The sequence below is a fragment of the Asparagus officinalis genome, chromosome 7 (genome assembly GCF_001876935.1).
Source record: "Asparagus officinalis chromosome 7, Aspof.V1, whole genome shotgun sequence".
Lineage (NCBI taxonomy): Eukaryota > Viridiplantae > Streptophyta > Magnoliopsida > Asparagales > Asparagaceae > Asparagus > Asparagus officinalis.
The window spans coordinates 4,259,710-4,269,918 of record NC_033800.1 but is presented as its reverse complement, the minus strand read 5'-3'; the positions used below and the strand labels follow the sequence as shown (position 1 = coordinate 4,269,918).

Sequence of the window (10,209 nt, the reverse complement as noted above, 5' to 3'; positions counted from 1 at the left end):
GTTGTCTAACAAGACATTAACACAAGATCCCTTCTCTGTATCAATAACAAGAAGGTAGAGTTTCCAAGGTAAATAGTATATTGCTTGTTGAGATTGCAAAATATTAACTTGGAACTTTCTGTCTTTAATTTCACGACTGCATGAGATGTACAATTTCAAATGTAATACCTCGTGCTGATTGACTGAAGCATCAAAAAACAAGCTGCGCATATTTTGTAACTTGTTCTGAAAACATTTTGAGCTTTGCGGTAAAGTACTAGGATCCCATTCATGTAATATAATCGAGGAAGCATTTAGTACGTCTCGTTTATGAAATATATATCTAATGCAGTATGAGCTTTTGGCCTCAGATTATGTTTTTCTATTTCAAAGTTTGATGCAAACTGAAATATGATTTAATTGCTTAAAATTAATACTTTTTTTCCCCGCAGGAGGGCACAAGACAGACGATGAAGAGACAAGGATGAAACCTGCGGATAGAGGCAGCGTCTGAAAATTGGACATCTACAATATTTCTTCTTCTTCAATTCTTTCCCTGAGAGGTGAGCATCAGCTTTATTTTTATTCAGATGTCTCTTAAATTCATGTTTAATTTTTTGTTTTGGGAGGAAATTAAAAGACAATTAAGAATCTCTTAGATAGATAGAGAAATATGCTGCATTTTTTATTTGCAGCTCTGGTTTTTGTGATACTTGAGCTCTTTTGTGTGAGGACAGAGCTTGATACTTGCAGCTCTGGTCCTCTTGACAACACTAAAACCTAGATATAATTCAGTGCATGGGTTCTATATATTATGCTAGCCATACATCTGAAAGGTGCCTAAGATGGCATGACATAAAATCTCTTTTTATTTTTCTCTTGATGTTCTATTATATTTATTCATACTTCTCGTTCTTATTTCATAGATATAATTAGCTTAATCTATTTATTTACTTACAAGGAAAAGTATGCAGAACTGTATTCTTATCCTGTGTTTGATAAAAAAAAATCATGCCCTTGATACTATAATTAACTAACCTACCTAATACCAAGTATGAATTAGGTGTAGCTATACACTCTGTATTTCATACCTCGGGTTTAATTAAAAATGTAACTATATATACACTTTGTTTTCTATACTAAATAGTATATATGTAGCTATACAGTTTATATCCTATACTTGGGCCGGGTATAAAAGGTAAACTAAACTTTATTTGGAATCGAGTTTTAAAGTAATTGGGACTAAAACTTTGGGTTTAATTATAAGCAAAAACACCCTTAAACTATCTTACATAAACCTTTACCCACAAGAACAAATGGGCAAACCCTTAGCCAAACGAGGACTGTGTCTTTTATATGCGTTTCAAGTATACCAGAAAATTAAGTAACACAGCTTCTCATTATCTGTATGTATCTAATTAATAACACCCCAACTAAATAATGAGCCTATACGTACATGATTTCAGTAGTATTTATATATCCACCAATCTATCGATAAAGTAATGGGTTAATTTCTTCTAAATTAAGGACCCCCTAGCTCTTTAGCTCGATCTGTTGTTTTGAACTTAATTCTTATTACCCCTCTGCTTTAATTAGTGTAACAGGTAGATCCTACAAGCGAAAAACTGTGGACTTTTCTCTTTGTGTCTCTAAAGGATAGTCAGTGTCAGGTAATTAATTTTCACTGAAGGAGTCCATCAGCATATGTAGTTAGCAATTAAACTAATTAGTTAACCCTGTGATTGTGGGCAGAAGAATTAAGGACAACACAACAAGGGACAAGCAGACAAAGAATAAAGAAGGCACATAATTAATGCATGAGGCAACAATCGTACTGATAGATCTCGCATTAATCCATGATTGCAAACGAGACTATGAAAAAGCTGCTGCAGTCCCTGAAATCAAAGGGGGGTAGCAGTGATCACACAATGAGAGAGAGAGAGAGAGAGAGAGAGAGAGAGAGAGAGAGAGAATAGCCCCCTACAAGCATCTTGTGGTGCTCAAAATAATATTCCTGATGAAGGTACAGCATATTCATCAAATACACCTGCTCAACATTTCATATCACATATCAGCACACCATCATATATATATGTGTCACATAAATAAAGAAACATAATAGATTGCGAAAAATAAAGAAACAAACGAACTAGGGTTTTACCTGTAGTACGTTTACTTACACGATCTTTTGAATTCTTCTCATTGCTTGGAATAGCCATTTATGGCCAATGCAGCATCATCAAGATTCTCATTTGTCACTTATTCAATACTAAAGCCAATGTGAATCTTGATGGTGCTACACTAGCAAACAATGACTGATTAAAACTTACCGCTTTTTTCCGTCACATATTCATATGAATTAACACTCCTCCTCATGATCAAGCAGCATGAAGCCCCTACCCCCTAAACCTAACCCTAAAAGGATGAGAGAAATGTCAAAAGCTCAACATATACATAGCTAGCTAGTAACATGACAAAACTCTACATCTATTAGAGTGTTTTAGAAAAAACAAAGCCCACTTCATGAAAATTCCAAAATATCAACAGGAAAAGTTTAGGAAAAAGTAAAAAATAAAAATAATAAAGAGCTATGCGTCTAGAGCTAGAGAAAGAAGATGAACAAGAGAAGAAGATGGCTGGAGAACAAAGGGTTGGAGAGTATAAGGGGTATAAATACAGACCTAAAAGCAATTACGAGGCTCTGGTTGAAGTGATGGGTTCTAATTATCGAAAGAGATAGATAGAGAGAGAGAGAGAGAGATATCTAGAGAGAGAAACTTATAGAGATCGAGAGAGTGAAAATACAATGAAGGTAGGGGTGCAACAATAGCAACAGTTATACATCACCATCCATGGTGACCCAAAAAAGGCCCAAAGGGCTTTAACTCCCCCTAGGCCTTGCCCACTTACTATACAGAGGCCTCAGGGATATCAAGAGATGAGAGGAAAACTTGCCCAAAATGGAAAACCCTAGCTCCTACTGAGAGAAAGATGGAAAATATCGAAGCAGAGAATACTTATACCCTAGCCCCATCAACTCGCTTGTAGTTGTAGTATTGAAGATTTGTTGCGTTTAATACAAGCTTTTGCAAGGTACCATGAATTGACAGCCCCTGATAAAAACTCTCAGCTTTTTGAGGGCTAATTTATTTATCAGTATTCTCTGCCCTCCACAATAATAAAAGGAGCAACACTTAAAGTGAGATTTTGTGGCTTGTCTCATGTGGCTTGCTGTTGGTGAAGTGATCAGGAACCTCTCAGCTAGGTTGTAACCTCTATGCCTTTCTATGGGGCCTAATGTGAGTAATAGGAGATCTGTTTAGCACATCAACACTCCAAAGTTATAGTAAATGATAAAGTAAGAGAGTCTCTTCGGTAAATTTCTCTTAAGTTGAATATTGATTGTGCACATATATTCATACAAGTAGGGGAGTATGAGGTGTGTTCTCACAACCAATATGGGACTAAAAACCCACTACTAACACTATTATCAATACTATTATCAACAGCCCCCCTTCAAACTCATGCTGGATCAAACAAAGTGAGTTTGCGTACAATAAACTAGAATCGATGAACATGTAAGGCCTTTGTGAAGAAATCTACAAGCTCATCGGCGGATGACACGTGAGAAAGTAGTATTGTCTTATCCTTGATAACTTGTTGACGGACAAAATGAGCGTCGATCTCAATGTGTTTGGTCCTCTCATGAAATACTGGATTAGTAGCAATCTGGATGACACTCTTATTATTACATTATAGAGGAGTAGGAGTCGAAACAGAAATGCCGAATTCACTGAGAAGAAGACGAAGATGAATAATCTTTTCAACTGTTGTGAACATTGCACGATACTCTGCATCAATGCTGGAAAGAGCAACATCATCTTGTTTCTTACTCCGCCAGAAAATTAAAGAATCACCAAGAAATATATAATAACATGTGGTAGACTTCCTAGTCGTGAGATCACCATCCCAGTTAGCATCAAAATATACACAATACTCTAACTTGGATATAGCAGTAAACAGAAGAGAGCGAGTGTTAGTACCCGGAGATACCGAAGAATCTGTAATAAGGTAGCATAGTATACAAAACACGGGGCACTAACAAATTGACTGATAATGCTAACAGCATGAGAGATATCTGGTCGAGAGATGCACAGATAGACCAACTAGTCAACAAGATGTCGATATCAGGTAGGAATCAGATAGAGGCTCACCATCAGTAGAGCGAAGTTTGGCATTCTGTTGGAGTGGAGTATCGACAGTTACATCGTCAGTTAGCTCAGATCGATCTAGAATATTTGAGAGATACTTCTGTTGAAACAGTAGTACACCTCGCGGGACTTGAGAAATTTCTAGACCAAGAAAATACCGAACAGATCCAAGATTATTCATGTGAAACTGTTGTTGTAACTGAGATTTTGCATATTGTATATCAGCCACATCATCACCTGTAATGATCATATCATTTACATAGATGAGTAATAAAACTCTGCCACGCGATGTAGTACGGACAAACAGAAAAGCATCTTGATGACTTTCCATAAAGCCCGCCTTGAGCATGACATCGCGAAAACACTCAAACCAAGCGTGGGGGTGCCTGCTTGAGACCATAAACAGCACGGCAAAGGAGACATACATGTCCCGGAGGAATATTGAACCCTTGAGGCGGTTGCATATATACTGTCTCAGATAAAAAACCATGGAGTGACATCCATCTGGTTTGAGTGTTCGGTAAATTTCCCTTAAGTTGAATATTGATTGTGCACATATATTTATACAAGTAGAGAAGGGTGAGGTGTGTTCTCACAACCAATGTGGAACTAAAAACCTACTACTAACACTATTATCAACACTATTATCAACAGTAATATTTGCATATTTTTAAAATTCGAAGGTGGTGTCTGGCGAACGCTCTAAATTAATTGGCTCATAAATGATCCTGGCCACATTTTGGTAAATACTTTGTTTGGAAAAAACAAGGTCATACTGACCCGATCTTCAATTTGGACCTTCAAAACGCTTCCTCCTGCACATTAATTGAATCTTTAGTTTTAAATTTGGCGAGGATTATACTTGCCCATATTTTAGTGCTTAACAGACGCAGACTGACTCTATTGTGTAGATGTATAGTAAACATCTCATTATATTCAACAAGTAATATTAACATACATGTGAGTCGAGAAAGAATGACGATGGTAAATTCAGAAAGAATAACCCATCTAAATATTAATAGATAATTATATGATTTACGACAAATTAAGAAAGTGATTATACATTATACGTACTGAACCCCAGAAAAATGGGAATAAATCCAAACAAGATATAACTGATTAACCTGGCTCCTGAGCTCTCTATGCAAACATAAAGTATCATTGCACTGGATATCCTTTTCGATTTTGGTGAGAGATCCTGCGGCTAGATCTTAGCTCTCATTTTTTTTTTTTTTTTTTTTTTTTTTTTTTTTTTTAGTGCTTTTTTTTTTTTTTTTTTTTTTTTTTTGCTTTTTTAGTTAGTGAGCTCCATATATATTGTAGTAATTTATGTCTTCACCATCTGAATGTAACATTAATTTCACATGAATTATATGCATTGCATAATTCTTCTGTTGATAATGGATCTTAACCTTTATGCGTTTCTATGCACACGGGCCAATACTTTAGACAGCAGTGAAACTGTACGAAGTTCTTAGTCAACTCACTGCATTGATGGCTCTTTTTAACTTGTGAGGAATGTCCATAGTGAATTTTGTGTGCTGGGGTCTACTGATCATGTCAGTTAATTTAAATGTGACTTATATTTGAATTATTAAATTTTTTCTTGGATTTTAGCTCTTTTGAAATTAAAGGATAAATTATGGGTTTTTTTTTTTGGATCAGCCCAATATAGCTATGACAAAACAGGAAGAAGGTTTGCTTCCCTCTGTAAATAAAGAAAAATTCTCCTAGGATTAGCTTGTTAGTGCTTACACAAGAATAAGTGGCCTGCTAATTTTCTCCTGATGTTGGCCTAAAATGCTAGAAAATTAATGAAACTCTTTAAATAAGCAGTACAACTTTATACAAGTGGAGGATTTAATTTGCATGGGGGATTGTCTACATAAAAATAGCAAGTAAGCAGGGAATAGATCGATGATCCTTGTTGTCACAATTAGGTTTAAGCAGAGAAAGCAATGGTTAAATTTATCGAAGCCTGTGGGACTTGCTGCAATAGGTAGGGAAATAGGAGTCTTTTGGCTACAGCAAGAGGGGAATGGGGATGGGGAAATTGAAATACCTGAGCAGGTGGGGAAAATTCCCCCCCTGGTTTTTCTGCAGCGTGGGGCTCGCGGTGGGCTGTCACATTTTAAAAAAAAATAGAAAAATGCCTGACCAATCAGGCCTAGACACGTGGCAGCATGCATGGTTATGGTGGGGTATATGGTGGGGTATATGTTGAAGTGATGTGGTTATGGTGGGTCTCAAATAAAATAAAAAACTTTCTGAAAAACTAGCTGCTGCAGAGTTGATAGGGAAATGTAGTTTATTGAATTAAATAAAGTGATGTGGCAGGAGAGATGGAGGTGAAATTCCATCTCCTGCTTGGAAGTTGTTGAGATTAGCACTAACAATTCATTAGTAGTCAAATATTGATGAGATATGAAGTTCATTTTTGTGACAATGTGAAATCATGTCATGAGTGGTGCGTTGACTTTAATTTGACATGACTTATTACTAGCTAGTAACAATGCCAAAATATGATTAAAAATTTTGATATCTGTAAATAACGCTATGTTAAATCATCTCAAGACAAGAGAAGGTTGTAAAATGCACCACTTGCTATCTTCTATAAATTAAATTTATATTATAGACATAATGTTCTTTCTATTCACTGTATAGGCAAGGATAAAATGTCTTAGGTCATACGTTTGTCAAGCAAACGGTGAAATTAGTAAATGTACTTACGTAAATATTAGTCCCTACACATTGTACAATGTACGTGCGCGCAGATCACAACTACCGCTAGAACTTTTTAACATGTGCATCCAATAGTATTTGCCACTAGGTGAACTAATATAATTTATCCATGCATGATGTATAAGCAGTAACATCATGCATTCAAGAATGGTTACTCCATTAACTAACAGATTAGTATATATGTCGACATATTTGTTTCGCATTGTTATAGCCGTTCTTGAAGAAATACAGAAACAGCAGAGAATCAGTCAGACAGAAGCTAGAAAGTCTGGCGGTCGACCGCCGCGGTCGACCATCGATGTTTTCTGGGCTGGGCTTCGGTTTTTGACCCGATTCGTTTCTAAGTTATATATATCCCTAAACCTGATTTGTTAGGGTAACTCAAGGACGAATTTGAGCAACCTTGAAGAGAGAATTGTTGCATCCAATTGTGGGAGAGTTGTGAGAGATCTAGAGCTTTGTTTTAGGGTTTGATCGGTGAGATTTGTAACTCTATTTGTATTCTTTTGATTTCTTATAGTAAGAACTCCCCCCTCCTTGCCCCGTGGACGTAGGCAACTTGCCGAACCACGTAAATCTCTTGTGTTATTTGGTGATTGTGCTTGTTTATTTGGTTGTGATCTCTCTTGTTTGGATTGTGTGATTCGACCGCTTCCGCGCCGCGCACAACAGTTCTGATGATGAGAAATAGTCTCAAATCAATAGCAGACAAATGCCCCACATTAAGCATAATCAGGTCAGCATTTCTAGATCAGAAGCCCAATTCGATCGACTCGACAAGCCGACATTCTGCGAAGAAGACTTGAAAAGTGTATGTCTCGTCCCTTGGCTGACAATATATATATATTTATTGGTTGCACGCACAAAGGTTTTATGAATACATGACTGGTGCCGCAATATTCATACACGCATAGCTTGCAAGAGGTGCACATCCTTCATTGGTTATCTTCTACACTCTTCTCAAAATTCGACATTTTTTGTGTAACTCACCAATAACATTAAGCGCTACACACTCAATTAATATATCCTAGGGCTTGTTTGGCAACTCACTCACTAACTTGGATAAGTCCACCGAATTGGATAAGAATCTAATTAAAATGTGTTCAGCAAAAACTTGGGCTTGTTCTTTTTAGTTCAAAAAACGGGTCATTATCTGGGTTACCGTCCCTTACTTGGTTCAATCCTAGTCTGGTTAAGACCTTAGCCGGATTAGCGTAAATTTGACAAACACACCCCTAACCTCTTAAAGTACTTTGGATCTCGATCCTCGAAGTTCAAAATTACATCCACTGCCCACCCGCCCATCCATCCATCCATCTATCAATCTCAACTGCGCAGTAATTTGTCCCCTCATAATTTAACTTTTCCTCCTGCGTATAGATATGCAAGGCTTTTAGGGCCACTGAAGTAATTATGATCTCCGGTCCCTTCTTTCTATTCTCAGTCTTTCTAGTCTGAATCTGAGAGGCTGAGAGAAGAAAACAAACAAACAAGCAAGCAAGCAAGCAAGGCTCTAATAAAAACACAAAGCCAGCCCAAGGGTGATCGAGTGCACACTCGCTGCAGGCCTCGTCAGCATCAAAGTGACGTGTAGAGCCTCTCGCCTCCTCACAAATTAACTTCGAATGATGCGGATCTTCATTTTTTTTTTGTACACGAGGGTGTGGGCTGTCTGTGGGGGCTACGGCCTGTCCTTTCGGGAATATCTCTACGTGCGGAAAACCTCTAAAAAGCTCGGAGGTTATATCAGAAAATGTTGGGACAAACCCGGGGCCCAATAGAGCAGGGTCGCAGCAATAGTAGAGCAAAAGTAGAGATAAAATGTTGGACACACAGATTTACGTGGTTCGGCACTTGATTGCCTATGTCCACGGGTAAGGATAGAAGAATTCACTATGAGGAGAAAACTCTGGAGTTACAATCTCTCTTTCTAAGGAGATACTCTCTCTATTTTTTTCTCTCACACTCTTCTATATAAGAAGAAGTTTCTGGGATGAGATTTCCTTAAGGATTTGGAGTCCTATTTATAGTTTTTTGAAAAACACTATGCACAATAAAATATTAATATTTTACTGTAGCAGTGGGCCCCACCATTTTGTTTTCTTTTTCCTTTTCAACATTGGCTGCTGGAGGTGAAGGGTTTTTTCGGTGCTTGGCTCCATTAGGCGCCTAACAATCTCCCACTTGAAGATTTGATTGAATATCAATTATATCTTCACACCATTCTTTCTATCTTGTCATCTTCATGTTGCTTACGTCTCTGACAGACCACAAGAGGATCGACCCCAGGTAAATCTGTCGGTATGGACTGCTTTTGTCAAAAAATCTGCTAGGTTGTCCTTGGTGTGAATTTTCTGCATATCCACTGTTCCTTCTTCCACTTTCTCACGAACGAAGTGATACTGAACTCAAATGTGCTTGGTCTTTGAATGAAAGGCTGGATTTCTTGCCAAATGCAAAGCACTCTGACTGTCACAAAATAAAGATATCTTCTTTTGTTCATAGCCGAGTTCCTCCAGCACCATCTTCAACCACATCGCTTCTTTACTAGCTTGTGTAGCTGCTACATACTCTGCTTCTGTTGTTGAAGTAGCCACAACTGACTGCAGTTTTGAAACCCAGCTTACAGCTCCGCCAGCAAGTGCAAACACATAACCTGTGGTGGATTTGCTATTATCACGATCACCTGCATAATCAGAATCAACATATCCACTGACAATAAAATCAGATCCCCCATAACATAATGCAACATTTGAGGTTCCCTGAATGTATCTTAGAACCCTCTTTACAGCATTCCAATGCTCTTTACCAGGATTCGCCATGTATCGACTAACCACTCCCACTGCTTGTGCAATGTCTGGTCTTGTACAAATCATCACGAACATTAAGCTTCCCACTGCTGATGCATACGGTACTCGAGACATCTCCATCCTCTCTTCTTCACTGCTAGGACTCATACTGGAGGATAACTTAAAATTAACAGGAAGTGAGGTAGAAATTGACTTACAATCTTGCATGTTAAAGCGTTGCAATATTTTCTTCAAATAGTTCTTCTGAGAAAGCCAAATCTTCCTATTAATTATGTCTCGGTAAATTTGCATCCCTAGAATCTTGTTTACAGATCCTAAATCCTTCATTTCAAATTCCCTAGCCAACTGAGCCTTTAATTCTTTGATACGATCTTTGTTGGGGCCTGCAACCAACATGTCGTCAACATACAACAATAAGATAACAAAGTTATTTTCACCAAACCTCTTGAAATATGCACAAGGGTCTG

The 10,209-nt window shown here is 37.6% G+C and overlaps 1 long non-coding RNA gene across 1 annotated transcript; it reads right to left on the bottom strand.

The window, feature by feature from the left end:
- LOC109851079 lies at positions 1,771 to 2,645 on the bottom strand. The gene is made up of 2 exons (XR_002249676.1): positions 2,141 to 2,645; positions 1,771 to 2,026 (listed from the first exon to the last, which is right to left on the bottom strand). It is a non-coding gene; the product is annotated as an uncharacterized LOC109851079 (long non-coding RNA).